General features: G+C 37.2%; 1 protein-coding gene and 1 pseudogene across 1 annotated transcript in view; both read right to left on the bottom strand.

Moving 5' to 3' along the window:
• Positions 1-19148, bottom strand: part of PDE11A (phosphodiesterase 11A) — a 467408-nt gene that overhangs the window by 379519 nt on the left and 68741 nt on the right. The gene's annotated exons all lie outside the window — the stretch shown is intronic.
• On the bottom strand, positions 10514-12106 carry LOC126932073 (apoptosis inhibitor 5-like; annotated as a pseudogene).

The raw sequence follows: 19148 nt of genomic DNA, 5'->3' as shown, positions 1-19148 counted from the left end.
AAATGTTAACTTTGAAGACTAAATATAATACTTAGTGTCCAGTATTTTTCAACAAACTTTGCTGCAACTACATCCTTCAATGTGTTTTTGCAAACAGAGATAGATTAACCAATTGATATCAACTTAAATAGCAAAACTGCAATGATTCCATGAAGACCATGTCTCCAAAATATGTCCCTTACCAGCTTGCAGTGCTACAGCCGATACCATTTTCTTTGCTGCTTTCTGAGGGCAGCTTTTCTTACTGTGAGAATCGAAAGCCAGAGGACTTTCTAACCCTTAAGGGGAAGAAGAGGGAAAAGGGTAAAGAACCAAAGGCCTCAATTACATACTCCAAGAATGTCAATTACATATTCCAAGTTTCCTAATCTTCCCTAATGTTTGCTAAAATCAAGTATTTTTCCAACCATTCAATTATCATAGAACTATTAATTGATACCTTACACAATTATTAATTGTGTATGATAGCCGTATGATACCATACAACTATTAATTGATACCTTACACAATCACTGTTCTGAGGAATGTTCTTATTGAAATGTTTACCTTTGAACCACATTTTTCTTATCTCAAAGTGGGGATAATGATACATACCAAATTGGGTAGTTACATATAATAAAGAAGATGATGTAAATGAAAGTCTCTACCACAGTGAGCCACTCCACACTTTCACATCCCTGCAGGAGTATCTTTTCTCATCAGAAATAAATGTTTTGTTAAACTGCAAGATGAGTAGAAAACAGGCTGCTGCCTCTAGAATTATTTTGTTCAGAAACAAATATTCTATGCATGACTATTGCATTAAAAAAAACGGGGTCAACTCTCTTCTTAAAGAACTTTAAAGAATGAAGAAATTTCTCAGTTGTGTTTTAATGTTTATCATTTATTATGTTTTTATTTTTTGCTTAATACTTTGTGTTACGACGAAAAAAGAACCAGGCAATATTATTTTATTAGCTTTTCAGTGGCTCTAGAACATTCCTTCAAAGAAGTCTTTGTTAAGTCTTTCCTCCCCACTGTCACAGTCCATGCATTAAAAACTGACCAGCTATGTAAAATTAAAGTCAGAAAGAGGAGAGACTATAAACACAATTTCTAGTCAATTAAGTGTGAGAAGTCACTGAGTACCACCATTGCCACACACCAAATCTTGTGCAGCAGTGTTTTCTCGTCTCTTCTAAGTTTTGTGAGAATCTTCACTCTAAAGCTCTAACTGATGAAACCAACCCAGGCCTGGATCAATACACACAACATTTATTTTGAGCCTTCTACGATTATCCTGAGACCAGGAGTTCAATAATGTCACCCATGCCCAGGCTTGGTCTTCACAGTCATCTCTTGATGCTTCCATGGTTCAACCCAACTCTGTGGCCAACACAAATAAGAAACTCTTCAATCTACCTTGTGTGACTTCTTAAAGAAAGAGTTTGTTCCTGCTATGCTGTAAAGGAGCACATGCTATCACCACCCACCTTGAAACTTCAGTGGTTTCCCTAGCTTTAATATTCTAAGACACTGTAAACAAAATTCATGCATTCTATTACTGCTTTCCAAATTGCAAAAATGTAAAGCAAATTCCTCTCTACCTTCATTATTTCCAGACTAAAAAAGCAGGCTTCATAGGCATGCAACCTGTGCAGTCACAAGGGGCCCCATGCTTAGAAGAGTCCTGTGCTTGATTCAAAGTCCTACTGTCCCAGGCTTAAATTCTTAATTTTTGAACAAGGGTCCCAGCCTTTTCGTTTTGCACTGGGCTCTATAAATTATGTAGCCAGTTCTGCCAGAGTGTCTGAATTGTCTAACTCTATTCTCATGTGGCAGTCATCTTCTCTTCACTGTCTGTGGCACTGGGAATAAGACACAAATTGATGTTGGAAGTCAAAAGGATGAGCCAAGCTGAGGGCCACTGAGAGCAGCTATGGAAAGCCTGGTCATATGACAGGTATACAGGCAGCAAGAAATGTGCATTGAAACTGAGTCCTCTGAAACCTTTGTGAGGTCTTCTGTAATCCCGTTATTTTGACTTTGCTCAAAACTAATCGGGGTTTCTAGATGCATCAAGATATGTGTGTTATCTGTACATAAAAATGTATCACTTCTGTCTGCAAAATTTCGGTATTATATCTCAGAGAGGATGGCAAAATAGGCTTGCCTGCTACTGCGTTCAAAGCTCTACATACACACGCTCAACTTTTTGGTGAGATGACTGATTCAGTTGTATTACTCAGCATTCTGTTAAGTGGTCTTCAATACCGTCATACAGTCTAAAGCAATTGATAGCCTTAGTCCCCTCATTACATCAGAAAATACACAAGAGTGACAATATGAGCAATCTACTCTTTTTCAAGAAAGATAAGCAATTCACTAGAGATGTGGAATTCTGTTTCCTAAAGCAATATCAATTCTGGATGTGGTTATGATGAAAAGCTATTAATCATAGCACAGTATGAACAAAGTCCAGAAAGAATACTCTGCCTAGAGCCAAATCTTTCTACCATACTCAGAAGCAAGCTACAAATAAGAAAGGAAATGAATGCTCATTTCCCCTGTCAAACAGAGGATATTTTTTCTGTGAATTCCTTTATGCACAAACTAGGGATTGATGCCATTGACACAGTGGGGAAATGACTCCACTCACTAGCCACTGGGGATGCAATCCTAATAGTTATACTTATGTGTTAGCAAGGATCTTCACTGCAGTTAATGAATGTCCCAATTTTGAGAGAATAGCTTTCCTGGTTGGCAGGAATCAAGAAGTACATGCTCAGTTAGTCACTGCTCCTCATCTGAAATTCCTTCAACCTGAGGTTAGGAGCATTTATCTAAATACCAGGAGTCCACTGGAATCCTCCAACCTCACCTCATGCCAGAAAGAGTGGATCAATGACACATTCTGGTCAAGACAAAAAGTAGTCGGAAATTACCATCACATCCTAGCATTGAAAAAAATAAATAAAAACCAAAAATCAAAAAACTCCTTAAGAATTCCTAGCTTATCACATTATCTGGCCATGAAAGTTTATTCATATTCCAATATTTTCCATCACATGCCTCAAATCCTTTAAGAAACAAGATGGAAATGAAGGGAGAAAAGGGGGAAAGAGAAAGAGAATTGACTATGTGACATTTGAATCCAACCTAAAATTCACACCACTCACTACAGTTTCAGTTTCTTTAAATAATAATAATATGCAGAACCAACATACTTTTTCCCTTGATAAGCCTCGTCCCAGCACCAACGGGGATAGGTAAGGATAGAGGTAGAGTAAGGATTCACCTAGTACAAGTTACATGATTAGTAACCATGTACTCTTTTCAGAAGGAAACATAAATTGTTTCCATCAGATAACTGCCCAGTTGATGAAAATTCACTTGTATATGGAATTTTCTGCATATCAGACTTTGTGGTTCCTGCTTTAATGTTACAATTTTAACACTCACTTATTTTTGCCTTTTAATAATGTGGTTGATCAATAACAGAACTTAACGATTTTTACTTTCAAAATTTATAGCAGTAATTTTTCAGAGTTACAAGTATCTGTGGCAGGGGGTGGGGGGGTGGGAAAGTTTCTAAAAGTATTTAAGGCCAGGCACGGTGGCTCACACCTGTAATCCCAGTACTTTGGGAGGCTGAGACGGGCGGATCACAAGGTCCGGAGTTCAAGATCAGCCTGAACAACATGGTGAAACCCCATCTCTACTAAAATTACAAAAATTAGCCGGGTGTGGTGGTGTGAGCCTGTAATCCCAGCTACTTAGGAGGCTGAGCCAGGAGAATTGCTTGAACACAGGAAGCGGGGGTTGCAGTGAGCCGAGATCACAACATTGCACTCCAGCCTGGGCAACAGAGCGACTCTGTCTCAAAAAAAAAAAAAAAAGTGGTGGCTCACGCCTGTAATCCTAGCACTTTGGGAGGCGGAGGTGGACAGATCACAAGGTCAGGAGTTCGAGACCAGCCTGGCCAACATAGTGAAACCCCGTCTCTACTAAAAATACAAAAATTAGCCAGGCATGGTGGTGCGCACCTGTAATCCCAGCTACTCGGGAGGCTGAGGCAGGAGAATCGCTTGAACCCAGGAGGTGGAGGTTGTGGTGAGCTGAGATCACGCCACTGCACTCCAGCCAGGGCAACAGAGTGAGACTCCATCTTAAATAAATAAATAAAATAAAGAAAAAGTATGTAAAATATATCTTGGCTGGGCACGGTGACTCACGCCTGTAATCCTAGCACTTTGGGAGGCCAGCATGGGTAGATTACTTGAGATTGGGAGTTTGAGATTAGCCTGGCCAACATGGTAGAACCACCATCTCTACTAAAAATACAAAAATTAGCTGGGTCTGGTGGTGTACACCTGTAATCCCAGCTACTCGGGATTGAGAGGCTGAGGTAGGAGAATCACTTGAACCTGGGAGGCAGAGGTTGCAGTGAGCCAAGATTGTGCCACTGCACTCCAGCCTGGGCGACAGAGTAAGACTCTTTTCTCAAAAAAGTAAAATACAATATATCGGGCCAGGCACGGTGGCTCATGCCTGTAATCCCAGCACTTTGGGAGGCCGAGGTGGGTGGATAATGAGGTAAAGAGTTTGAGACCAGCCTGGCCAACATGGTGAAACCCCTTCTCTACTAAAAATACACAAAATTAGCCAGGCGTGGTGGCAGGCGCCTGTAATCCCAGCTACTCGGGAGGCTGAGGTAGGAGTATCGCTTAAACCCAGGAGGCAGAGGTTGCAGTGAGCCGAGACCATGCCACTGCACTCCAGCCTGGGCAACAGAGTGAGACTCCATCTCAAAAAATGATGATAACAATAATAATAATAATAATATATCTTACATTTGGAAATGAAAATATATATACTCTTTTCATAAGCAAATTATAGAAAGTCACATCAAAAAACTTTTTCATGGCTGGTCAGGACAGAATTCTTCCAGATTTTTATGATGGCATGAGTTTTTAAGTGCTGCAAAACATCTATATAAAGCACATTATCTTCTTTCAATAAGTTTTCTGAGGTTTCTTTTTAATTGGGTACATATTGAGGGGAAGAGATTTGGGCCATAATACAATCTCTTATTCTCAGCTCCAGTCCTACCAGAGACCCTAATTAAATTTCTAACTGTTCTCTAAATAACACATTTACCCTTATAGTAAAACTCTTTTATAATAATGCTTTGGGGGAGTACCTGATACCCCCTTAGAGGTTTCCTAATTATAAAAGACTAAATAATATATTACTGCTTTTTTCCTAATTCTAAAATGATACATCTAACATAATCTTAATAAAGACAGTAGAGATAAAAATAGTACCAAAAAATCTACAGATCAATTTCATTATTCATATTAAGTGCTAACTGAACCCAGCATTATATCAAAATAATACATTACCACCAAATAGGATTCACCTCAGAAATAAAAGTAATACAAGACCGAAGTTTAACAAAGCTTTCAAACAGTATATAAATTAATACAGTGAAAAATAAAAAATTGCTCAGAAATCAGATGGTGGTTAAGTGTGGAACAAGATTCCAGGGCGTCCACTTACTTTAACTGTCAAAACACCTGCATCAAAAACACTTGAATCAAAATGTTCTATGTATATAGATAGTAAACAGAAGTTACTAAAATATTTCTACCATTCATGCTATTTGCCTCTTCAGTAAGTATCTGTCTCCTACCTATTCTTAATCCATTTCCACTAATGTTTCTATGTCTGATGGTTAAGAGTACATTCTGCATAAACTTTTATTCCAATGGTTCTCTTTATTCTTAAACCCATTGTGTCAATGATTTGGCCAGAGATCAATGGTCATCAGAAGATAATTAAGTAGCTAAAGCACTCTTTCAAGATACTTCAGCTAAGCATGCTTTTGATTTACATAACAATTTTTAAAGATCCCTCAGTTTGACATAATAGAACATTGATCTATCCAAATATCAGCCTTAACAAAGTCAGAACAATGACTGCCTAAAACCGCACCCCTTAGCATTTTGACTTGATTCCAACATGATCAAGATTGTCAAAGAACATGACAATATATACTTTACTTCAATGATAGTTGGAAAACAGATATTCTTTTTTTTCTCCTTTTTTCTTAATTCTTAACTCTCATGGCTGAAATATATAGATGATTCTCCGCAAGCAGAAACATGGTACACTCTACTATCTGTGAGAAAACAGGCAAGGAAGCACTTGAGACTTAAGTTACACCACTGACTCTTGTTTCTAGGGGCACTTCTCAACCAGAATTTTCCTCCTCATAAAATGGGGCTACCATTGTGGTTTTGCTCACCAAGGACATACAGAGCTGAGTAGAACCACCACTGTCATCTGGCCCTCTGTCCACAGGCAGCCAAGCATCTGCATGGTAGAGAGTAAGGCTAGGGGACAGTAGCATTGAAGGCACAGATTCAACTCTCAGCTGTGTGGTTTTCTAATTGTGCAATCTGGAGCAAATAATTTAAAATCTTGAAACCTCTTTATTTTTCTTCTTTTATTTAAAAAAAAAAAGTTTAGCTCTAACATGAGAGTTTGAATAAAGTAATTTTTTAAAATCCCCTTGCTTTCTATGATTTTCATACATTCAGTGTGCATAGTTCTTAAAATTTTTCTGTAAGGATTGATAAAATAAGGCTTGTGCAGCCATTATGTCTTTAACAAACTCAACGTGCAACCTGATTATCTGTGACTTCATAGATATAATCTTCCAACAGAATTACATTTCCTATTGATTGTCTGTACATTCTGACATATTGAATGACATCATTTTTACAATTCATCAAATGGGGGTAGTCTTTACTTTGAGCTCCCCTCTTCCTAAATAGTAGGAATAGTCAACGCACTGTTTATGAAAAATGACAAGCTAGGAAAAAGGAGAGGAAAGAACAATGACTTTCCAGCTCCACTATTAACTTCTTGCTAGACAAGACAGACTGCAGTTACCTCATCTATAAAGAAAAAAATTAACAATTCTTATCTACCTCATAAGAATATTGAGAGAATTATATGATTTAATATATGTGTGAAGATTAGACTCCGCAAATGTAAATTTTTTTTTTTTTGAGGCAGAGTCTCATTCTGTTGCCCAAACTGGAGTGCAGTGGCGCAATCTCAGCTCACTGCAACCTCCCCCTCCCTGAGCAATTCTCCTGCCTCAGCCTGCCGAGTAGCTGGGACTACAGGCACCCACCACCACATCTGACTAATTTTTGTATTTTTAGCAGACACGGGATTTCACTATGTTGGGCGGGCTGGTCTCGAACTCCTGAGCTCAAGAGATCCACTTAACTCTGCCTCCCAAAGTGTTGGGATTACAGGTGTGAGCCACTGCACCTGGCCTGCAAATGTAAATTTTGATGTTATAATGATTGATATTTCCACCAGCTTCTAAGAGAGTAAACATAAAAAGCTGTATACATGGCATGTATGCTACCATCTTCCAGTTGACTGTCTTTAAAAAAACAGCACCAGACCCACAGGTCTGTGTGTTGGATAAGCTCCCTGCCTTTAATGTCCATAATGAGCATGACACAAACATTTTACATCACTGAACCATGAAGAGCACAGAGTATTTTTCCAAGTTTTTTTTCCCCAGGGATAATTACGAAGGATTACCTTCCAGGTGAATGGCTGTGACCTTGTACTTCCAGCACAAATAGAACTGTGTTTTATATACTGATCCTAGTGAAGATGTAATTTCAAGAAGGAGAATGACTTATTATAATGTGCATTGCTGAGGGAACAATAACCCTTACTTGACCCAATGATCTGTGCATAATCTTCCCCTTGGTAACCATTTGAAGACAAGAACGTAAGAAGCAGTTTGGTTTCCCATTTTCCTTTACTTAAGAAATCCATGCTGCTGATCAGAAGTTTGCCATCATTTGTATAGTTTTGTTGTTTTAACTGGATGGGTCTTTTTTTAATTACAAAAAGAAATTTATTTCAAAAGCATAAGGAGACATTTACATTTAAACAAGGTGATAAACAGGTGTCTTGAAAAAGAAAAAAAAATCCACATATTAAGTTTTTCATCCAAATTCAGAAGCAAAAATAACTGAAGTTGTGCACTATTGCCTTAGGAAAGATAAGGGGAAGAGTGAGGGGTAAGGGAACAGTCAACTCAGTATCAGACTTGAGAGAGTAAAGTCACCTCTGCTCAGCTTTGAGTTTACAAATATGCTTATAAAGAAGAAAAGTGGAAAAATTATACTTAATGTTTAAATTTATTTAGCTGTAGTCTCAATACAATTTCTGTACTTGAAATGGGTTTGGGCCACTGGCTGATCTATCTCTGAGGTCCAGATTAGCAGGTCAGTTTTCAAATGGCAATTTTATACTCCTTTGTCTGTTCAGATTCTAAGCGAGTTTAGGTTCAACTCATAATCTTTTAGAATGTTTAGAGATTATTGCCACCACTCCATAGCCAAGCTGACCAACTTTTGCTCACTTGTATCATTCTAGCCTTTCAGAACTATTTTCCTCATAAACGTGTGCAGTAAATCTAACAAAGGAGTTTTGCTTCTTCTGCAGTGTAGAGGTAATGGTAATGAAGATACCTGCTTTGGAATCACAAACTATTCCTTAAAAAATACATCAGACTACTAGAAATGTCATTCAAGCATTTGATTTGAATAGCAAACTTGCGGAGGGAAGATTAACTGTAAAACAAAAATATACTAAACATTCAAATGCAGAACAAAGGCTCTATGCTACTAAAAGTGTCTATGACGTTAAACACTTCACAAACCCCCCCCCATCCGCTGTTTTAAGCTGACTTATACAATAATTTTGACTGATAACCTGGGACTTTAAAATCTTGAAAATGGCAAAAGCAAACTGAGAGAGCATCCCTTACTTATTGGTACCATGTTATCAAGTCACTTTTTCTGGGTAGCCATGGTTATTAAATCTCCAAATTCTAAATTACACTATCTCTTCCTGTCAAAACCTATATTACATCAGATTCAGTATTTTGGCTGTATTTCACCAATAGCAATCTACAATTTGTCTTTGAAAATGCAGCCTAGCTGGGCACAGTGGCTCACGCCTGTAATCCCAGCACTTTGGGAGGCTAAAGCGGGTGGATTGCCTGAGGTTAGGAGTTTGAAACCAGCCTGGCCAACATGGTGAAATCCCATCTCTACTAAAACTACAAAAATTAGCTGGGTGTGGTGATGAGTGCCCATAATCCCAGCTACTTGGAAGGCAGAGGCAGGAGAATCGCTTGAACCTGGGAGGTGGAGGTCGCAGTGAGCCGAGATCTCGCTATTGCACTCCAGCCTGGGCAACAAGAGTGAAACTCTGTCTCAAAAAAAAAAAAAAAGAAAAGAAAAGAAAAGAAAATACAGCCTTTATTTTTAGTTTTAAATAACAATAATCACATAAGTGCAACTGACTTAGAATCCTTTGCTACTGGAAGTAAAAACCTAAATAACAAGTTAATAACAGATTCAGCCTCAAAAAGATAATCACCGTGTCAGACTACCCATTCCTGGAATTTAAAAAAGTGATTTATGTTGTGTAGTCAAGTTTCACAGCATATATATATATACACACACATATGTGTATATATGTATATAACGTGTGTATGTATACACATGTGTATATATGTATGTGTGTATGTATACACATATGTGTGTATGTATGTGTGTATGTATACACATATGTGTATGTATGTGTGTATACACATGTGTATGTATGTGTGTATACACATATGTGTATGTATGTATACACATATGTGTATGTATGTGTGTATGTATACACATGTGTGTATGTATGTGTGTATGTATACACACACATATGCACACACATATATGCTTATGTATTTATGTATCTTACACATACACATTTCTATTCAAATAGTAAGATTCCATATTCAAAAGTTTGTATCACAATATATGGAAAAGAGTTAAGTAAGCAGTGCAAAGCAACTTACTTTCTCCTAAAAATGTAATGTCATTCCTACATTTTAAGAAAGCTATGTAAATATTGTGCTTTTATGACACTAGGTAGGAATGTTGTACCACTGCCTAGCAGCTTTATTAAACAATAAAAACAAAATGTTAAGATTTACAGTTACTCTTCTCTATATATTGGGCAAAAAACTAAGACAGAGGGAAGAGGAAAATCAGTAACTTTTCAAAACCGATAATCTTTATCAGCAGAACTAGACTGAATTTCACTACCTTTTAGAATGAACAGCTATCAACAACAAATTATCAAGATGTTTAAAAGTAAGATTCACAATTTGAAGTCTGAATAATGATATTGCAAAAACAAGTCAATATTGCAGACAAAGCATCCAAAAAGATCACTGTGGTTTTGCCTTGGACACAACCATGGTCTGTTACAAAAGTAGATGATACATACAAAGTATAAAGAACATTAAGATTTTAGCTGAAGGCAGCAGTCTGTTTAAGGGGACATCCCTGGCAATCCAATAAGTAGTAGGATTCAAGCATATTAAGTTCATGACTATGCTGAAGAATGCTGACGTCTTATTCAGTAGAGTCTTCCATGACTACGATTTCCTCATGTGCCCCAACCTCGGCCACTTCTACTTTCCCTGAAGGCTCCTCTCATAATTAAAGTTGCCCAAATTGCTGCTAAATTTCTCACTGGAAGGATTATAAATCTGCCTGGCATCTCTTTTTTGTACTGCTGAAGATTTCTTGGATGGTGAACCTGAAGTTGCATATCCACTGGCTCTCTTTTGCCCAATCTCAACCTTTCATACAGGTTTCCAGGACAGTGTTACTGTGCTCTTACAAGAAGGAGGAATGTGGAAGAGATCCTTGATCAAAACATTGATATTGTTTGTTGCTTTCAATGCAACAACTTTAATCTAGTTCTCTTCTGTTTTCTGTTCTCTTCTGTTCTCACCCGTTTTACCCTGGAGAGCTAAGCGAAGTTGTCTAATATAAACTTGCAGGCCTTGTGCAAAGTATTGCAGCCTGATTTTGAAATCTTTGGGTTTTTCTGCATTCAGTTTGGCTGTTAAGAAATCTGAAGTTTTCGGCCCAACTGGTGAAAACTGTACAACAAACATTCCACATAACTGAACCGTAGCTTGGGCTCTTCATCACCAGCATTCTCTCCATTTTCTGGTTCTTCTGAAGGGAGGGGCATGTATTCCAATAACTTATCAAATCGTTTCCTTAAATTTGTTTCCAGTTTTTCCATGTCACCACAAAATGAACTCATCTCCACCAACAATTTCAATACCTCCAACTGTATATCAAGACCTTCCACTGGGATAGTTAAGATACCAAGGCTAGGGAGAACCTGCTCACAGAAATATGTCACAAACCTTATGGAATGGACAGTTTTAGAGAAGGGTACTGCCTGCCGAGTGCACTGTGAGAGCCTGTCCACACAGTCAGGATCAGAGGGATTGGAGGTCTGTTCTAGGTCGGCCTGTGCCACCAATTCTACAAGTTGCTGTCTTCCACTTACTGTCTGTAAGCTTTTTAACCCAGGCAGTATTTCATGAATAGAGCAAATTCTTCATCAGTCACATCGTCTAGGACTGGTTTGGATTCAGTTAGTAGAAGCTCTTCCACTTCCTTTGTTATGAATTCATCTGGTAAAGTCTTAAGTTTTGTAGAAAGGAACTTAATTGCTCGTTCTCTAACAATGTCCTCTCCTTGAAGTATTTGGCTGAACAACGAAACTAAAGTCCCTTTTCCATCCATCTTAAATATACTTAACAGGGCATTGTTCACTAGGTTAAATTCTGCAGAGTCATCTGTCTCCAAAAGTTGCATTAGTATATCTGCCACTCAAGGAAGATTTTCTCCAGTGGCAAATTGAGGCAGTTCTTTAATTGCTTGACATCGAATAGATACATCTTCATCCTCACAGAAGTCTAACTGTTAGCAGAATCAGCCAATTCTGGAAAATGCTTAAAGAATTTCAGAATAAATTGAGCTGCTAATCGTTTTTCCTTAGTACCACCTTTCACACCATCCAGTATCACTTGATAGGCATCTTTACACTGGCCTACTTGTTCTGTGGCATCAGCCATGATGCCATAGTTGCCATAAAGCTCCTCTACCATCGGCAAGGTGAGCAACAAGCCCAGGGCCTGCTCCCGCTATCCTTGTCCTTGCCGGCACCACTGCCACCTCAGAACTTCTCCAAGCCCACTACCTGCACTATTACACCCAACTGGATGGCTCTTTAAAGTGTAAAACAATGGAAACAGCCATAGCAACAAGCCACAGCATCAGGATCAAATCTTAATAGGCACTCTAGATCTAGTGCAAAATATATTTTCAGTCTCATGGAGACAATAATTCCTGCCACCCTGTTTCAGAGGTTAAAAGAATAAGAACAGCAAAACGCCCACCATGTCCTGTGACTGTTCTAAACATGATGGGAATCATGTCAAAGTGTTAAGCTGAGATTTAAAAATAAATTTAACCTCTGAAAAGAAGCAAGGGGCATTTATAGGTTCATCCAAAGATCGTGGTTCTCTGTCTTCATGACAAGGGAGAATAACTGAAGACTTATTCTGATGCCTCACTCCGGGTTTGGAAATAGAAAGTGGAACACCCATAACAAATTTCAGTTACACTACATCACAAGTATCACTGAGACATTAGGACAAACAAAATTGATATCGGTATTACAGCTTTGCAAAATTAATCAGAAACTTTTTTAAGAGAAAGAAAGAAGATAGATATGGATAGGTTTTTTTGTAAATGAAGTATACCAAATAACCAAGCACTGAGAATGGAGTTGAAACTGCCCAGACACTGTGATGCTACCCAATGCTATTAAACATTGGGAGGCACCTTTAAATAAAAGGTATTGATTTCCCACAGCCACTTATTATATGCTATGGAGAGCAATTCTTCCAAAACACCAAGCACACTTTTTGGATGGTTAAAACCCGTTCCAGCCTTCTGATGGTGTCAATTAATTCTTGTGAGGTATCATTTTAAATTCTCTTCAGTGAGAGAATTTGCTATTATATTTTAGTTTTATTTAAACCCCCTTTCAGGAACTGTGTCTAACAGACCTTCAAAGCATCTCTGGGTAGCTCTAACTTACATAACCTCATTTTTCAAAACCACTCATTACTTTCTCCCCCTCTTAACACACTCTCACTTCAGCTTGAGCCCTCCCTTGGGGGCCTTGCTGCCTGCTTTGGTAATACAGTCTTGCCTACCTTTGAGACTTTTTCTCATTTCTAAGTAGAGTGTGCAGAATATGAAAGGGGTGGGGGAAATGCTCTTCTGTTGATTGGCAGTGGAATCAGAATCTGCCAGTGAAAATAACCTACACTCTTATCTAGCCAGGATATTATCCAGGGCACACGTGGGAGAAATAAAAGGAAATAATGGGAAATAACCAAAAAATGGTTTCATTTCTACCTTCAATTCAGAAAAGAAGAAAGGGAAAAAATAAATATCCCAGTTGACTTTTAAAATCACTACATATTGTTAAAAATAGAAACTACAAAGTATATCACAGTTACATTATATTTGAAATTCTCCAACAAGAAATATGATGTGGCTTCATTTAATCAGCATACTCCATCAATTTTGCTATACACAGAAAAATGCTCTAAGTAGGCTGCAGGGTAATTCACACTGGAACACCTCACTTAATCACTCAGTGCAATTAAATGCTATTTGCAAATTCTGATTTGACGCACAACTTTTTAAAGCAAGAAAAATGCTAAAATTAGACTAATCCTCACCTTCTTTTCATCCTCAGTTGAGGAAAATATAATAAACAACCATAAATTTTAAAATGTTTTGTCAGGAAAGCACAAAATTTAGGAAAATGAAAATATTAAACTATCTACCACATAGTTGTGTATGTACAAACCCGTTATTTTTTTTTAATGATTTCTAACTTCAGCAATTTAATAGATCAACCTAATGGCTATTCTAAGACATAGTCTAAGACTTATTTGTAAAGATATTATTTGTAATTATGTAAGAATGTGATTTTTGAAACAATCTAAATGTTAAGAAATAAAATGATTAAATAAACTATTGTATAATTACATGGCGGAAAATAATGCAAACATGTAAATTATATCTTTGAAGAATTACTTAAAGCATGCTAAAATACTGTGTATACTACTTTATGCAAATTTTTAAAACACACCTTTATTTATAGGTAAAAATAAATAAATATAAGTAAATAAACCAAGAATTTAACAGTATTATCTCTGAAAGTTAGGATTATGGGTGATACTAATTTTTCTTTTTTTTGTATTTTTCAAATTTTCTATAATAAGCTCATATTACTTTTAAAATTAGGAAATAATCTTATCACCAAAGAAAAGGAAAAGAAAATCCAAGAAAGGCAGAGACACCCAATTCAAAGATAGACAAATATACCTGGATTCTACTAAATTTTACTTTTTGTCAGAAAGGAATTTAATTTTTAAAAATTCAGATTCAAGTATTTCAGCATTCTAAGATGAAAAGAAAAGCAACCTTGCTATTTTATTCAAATAACACTAACCTAGTTATTCAAAGAAGACCGTTATCTGTCTTAATTTGAAATCTCCAGTAAATAAGAATTCACCACATCCCATTCTAGTTCTTTAATAAAAATTTTGCCTGCCAACAAATTTACTTCTAATCTACAATTGCAAATCGTTCTCTCCTGTCCGAGTCCTAAACAAATCAGAGAAGAGTTTATAAGATAGTTCTTTGTCATTTTGCACTTTTAGAAGTGGCTTAACTAAAATACTGTTTCAAGTCCTGCCAGCATTAAGAGCTATGGATGTATCAGTCCCTAATATCAGAACGCAACGAGCTCTCCTTACCCCCCAAATTTTTCCTCCTAGATGTGCCAGAGTCCTGTCTGCTCAGCACTATGATGCATATCTACAGCCTGGCTATGTCAGGTTATTATCATCCAGTCTCTTAACTTCCCCAGTTCAGGGGATGGCAAATAGAAATTATGATTACAACTTAATACTCATAGGAAGACACAACAAAAAGTTACTTGGGGTGAACTTAATAATAAGACAATACTTTCTTGAACTTCAAGTTTTAGTGCCTAAGGCAGCCTAGAGGGGTTTCCACATACTCTGCAGGATCTAGGTAAGGTAGTCTGCAGTTACCAGGAACATGAAAAATAAATGAACTCAGTAACTGAGTTGAGTCCCCTTTACTCCAGGTGTTCGCACTTTACATGAACACCTGGAGTAAAGGGGAAAAAAAGTAAGATTCTGTTGAAGAGTCAGTTACAATTTATCATAGTTATTTGAGCAACAGCTCTGGACCAAATCTTGCTTCCTAGTGAAAGATCCTACTTTACTGCTAGCCCTTTTGATATCACCTAGACTAATTAAGCTCATTCACATAAATAAAAGCTACAGAAAAATTGAATAATCTAAATTATAAAAATTACGTATCCTGGCCAGACATGGTGGCTCATGCCTGTAATCCCAGCACTCTGGGAGGCCGAGGTGGGAGGATTGCTTGAGCCCAAGGGTTCAAGATAAGCTTGGGCGCCATAGCAAGCCCCATCTCTTAAAAAAATTATGTATCTCATCACTACTTGAAATTACATTATATACTAATATATTTACTTTGTTTGTTGTCTGTTTTTATCACTAGAATGTAAACTCTGAGAGGGCAAGAATTTTTGTCTGCCTAATTCATCAGTTTAACTTCAGCATTTGGAACCGTGTCTCAAATGTGATACTGTCTACTAAGTAGAAATGCAATAAACAGTGAATGAATGAATAGTTTTTCCGCACAAATGGAACACTATATAGCTATTAAAAATAGTATGCAGATCAATGGTCATGCAAAGTCCTCCACATTCAGCACTGTAACAGTAAGAGCCCTATAACTTACTAAGTTCATTTATTTTTCATGTTCCTGATTACTGCAAACTACCTTACCTAGATCCTGCAGAGTATGTGGAAAGAGATGGAAAGAAGGATGTTGCAATTAAGCATTTATCATTTCCTTGGTAACTCCTAGAAACAAAAAGAGGAGCTAGGGAAGCAGGAAATTACAAATGCCAGTATATCAGCCATCAGGAAGACACTGGAATTTCTGGCACAAGGGGCCTGTAAATCCACATGCATACCAAGCATTATCTGCATTTGGAATTTTAAAATACACTATGTAGGTATCGTCCTTCATTTTATTCAATTATTGTGTTGCTGTTTCCTTAAATTCCTTAATATTTGATCATTATATATTTTCTTAATAAATGTTAGTCAAAATTCAACTGCAATCTTTTGGGGACATCTGGAAAAAACGTCAAACTATAAAATATTAGGAAACACTATTAAAGACAAGCAATAATCACTTTTGGAATAGTGCCTACTTAGGTCTGAGATGACAGAATTTGGCTTTAAAAGAAGGGTGGAAATGAGAATTCCATGCAATTAGATAAGAATATAACAAAAAGTATGGGAGTGGGAAGCCCAAGACAAAATGAGTGGCAGGGTAGACCAGTTTTTGTTGAATGTTAACCCCTAAGCTGGACCCTGGCAAGCAGATTTGCCTTTTTACCCCAAAGTTAGACTCTGCCTAAAGAAGAGGAAAAGACCAGAGCCACGACACCATGGCAATATTGCTCCAATAGAAAAAAAAAAAAAGAAAAGCCTGAAGTTTAACCTGAGTTCTGGCAGGTACTGTGTTGGTGATAGTTTTCCCACAAATCTTGGTGGTTGTTGTTTTTTTAAGTTTATTTCTAGCCCTGAAAGAACAAAATTATTGAAAAAAGTCATGACATACAGCAGTTAATGTCAGTGTATAACAACTAAATAACTGAATGGGATTAAATTAAAATAAACAGCATTATAAAATTTGAAGACTACAGAAAAGACTACTTTCACTTAATTCCATTTCTATCAAAACAAGGGGGGGAAAAAGTCAATGTGTTCCAACCAAAGATGTTGAATTCCAAACGTAACCTGTTTCTCTTAGTAAAGAATGAAAGTATGCTTGACAGTATTATACATTTCTTTCTGCCTCTGTCTTGGCAGCATTTTAGAAGAGTGAATGAGAAAGACTTCAGTTCTTTCAAGGCCAGGCCAGTGCTTGCTTCTTCCTTGTAACTCCAACTTCATCTACCACAGCATCTTTGCCAGAGTGTTCAATAAATTTTATTTCCATTATTTTATCCCACTACATCTATGTTAAGATTCAATTATAAGAAGAGAAGTGAATGCTTTTTATTGATAAGGCAGGAAGGTTTTCAGAAAAATGAGCAAAATAATTAATGAAACATATTTAGAGAACTTAATGGTCTCTGTTTTCAATGTAATTCTTGATTTCATTTTTCTCTGAACTATATTGGCCTTCTAAAGCTATTACTGAATTACAGAAACTGGTTTATTTTTGGTAGAAAACTGTAGTGCCACTTGAGTTCCAGATTTTAACATTCTTTGTAAACAATTGGATGGATTATGATAAAGAAGAATCTTGGTTGTTTTTGAACCACTCAGTCAGATATAGTCGAGTGAACACATAAAACACAAACAAATTAGTGAACAAATTATAGTTTCACAGTGATCATATGGAGCCTGGGTAATAGCTGTTAAAAGGCAAATAGTGCAGTGAGTAGATCATTTAAATATAGATAAAATATTGGAATTAATGAGTTATGGGATTCAATCCAAATTATTCCAGGACTGGAGTCTTATTGATCAAATATAATGAAATCATGAGCCATCTGCCAGGACTTTTAAAACCTTTTTGCTAATGATTGACTTTTAATCATAGATTTTTTTTTTTTTTTTTTTTTTTTTTTTTGAGACGGAGTCTCGTCCTGTCACCCAGGCTGGAGTACAATGGCACAATCTTGGCTCACTGCAACCTCTGCCTCCCAGGTTCAAGCAATTCTCCTGCCTCAGCCTCCCAAGTAGCTGGGATTACAGGCACGCACCACCACACTGGCTATATTTTCTTTGTATCTTTAGTAGAGACAGGGTTTCACCATGTTGGCCAAGCTGGTCTCGAACTCCTGACCTCGTGATCTGCCCGACTCGGCCTCCCAAAGTGCTGGGATTACAGGTGTGAGCCATCTCACCTGGGCTTAATTATAGTTTTATTTCAACAGATTCAAAAATCTAACTTAGTTGGAATGTAGACAAAAAAGGGAAAAAAAATGAAAGGAGAACACAAAGAGTATTTTTAAATAATTAGTTAATTATTTTTAGCATTTGTGTATCTTTTATAAAGACAATGGTGAATTAATATGAAACATAAAAAAGTTGCCTGGCAGAGTTGTAATACCACTATTCATGTTCATAACAATATTTTTTAAAAATAACTATTCAAAAAGTACCTTTGAAAAGTACCTTTAGTAGAAACTATTCATAAGATGACAGAAGAAATCTGTCTTTGCTCCCATGAAATTGACTTTATTAAGCTGATTAGTTGTCTGAGGGTTGGCTATTATAGTAGTACTATAGCTTGCAGCCATGTCTAAAGGTAATCTAATTTTTTAAAAAAATCAGTTCTATGCCAGTCAAATCCCATGCAAATCATACATGTGTGAACTGCATTCAGTCTTCTGGGGCCATCAATTTGTTGCCCCTTCTCAGCATGACACAGTCAATATCCCCCTCATTACTACAGTAAACTTAAATACGTTGTGCACCTTTGACATCTCATGAATCCTAAACATTCTCCTCACACTATTAGAAATGTGAGGCTAAGAATTTATAAAATTCTCCCTATTCCCTATTATCTGGCTGTGAGTCTCAGGCCTGTTGCTGATAACAAAACTCCAGCTTCTGCAGAGACTCATTAGCATCATTCAGGCACCATCCTCAACACCAGTTGGCAGGGCAGCATCACCAGTAACAAGCTCCTGGAACACAGCCAGCCCCTCAGCAACCAAGCTCAAGTTGGCTGCATCCCAGCTCTATGGGGTGGTGGAACATGTCAGCATGAAGGAGAGCAGCAGGGTAACCAAACACTCCGAATCATGAGCTGAAGAGAGGTGACCAGGGCTAAAAAAAATCTATAGAGATTAGCCAAAGGAGAACTTCAAGCCACAGCTGCTAATACATTGGCTGTTGGAAAGTACCTGCAATAAACATATCATACTTTATGGAACACTGCAATATGAAATGACACTTTTAGGGCAGAGGTATAGGAACCTGGGAAGGCAGGTAAGAGCCCTTGCTCATTTTCATTTCCCAG

Source organism: Macaca thibetana, chromosome 12 (genome assembly GCF_024542745.1).
Source record: "Macaca thibetana thibetana isolate TM-01 chromosome 12, ASM2454274v1, whole genome shotgun sequence".
Classification (NCBI taxonomy): domain Eukaryota; kingdom Metazoa; phylum Chordata; class Mammalia; order Primates; family Cercopithecidae; genus Macaca; species Macaca thibetana.
Note: the sequence above shows the minus strand (reverse complement) of the source record. Positions and strands in the feature narration are given on the sequence as shown.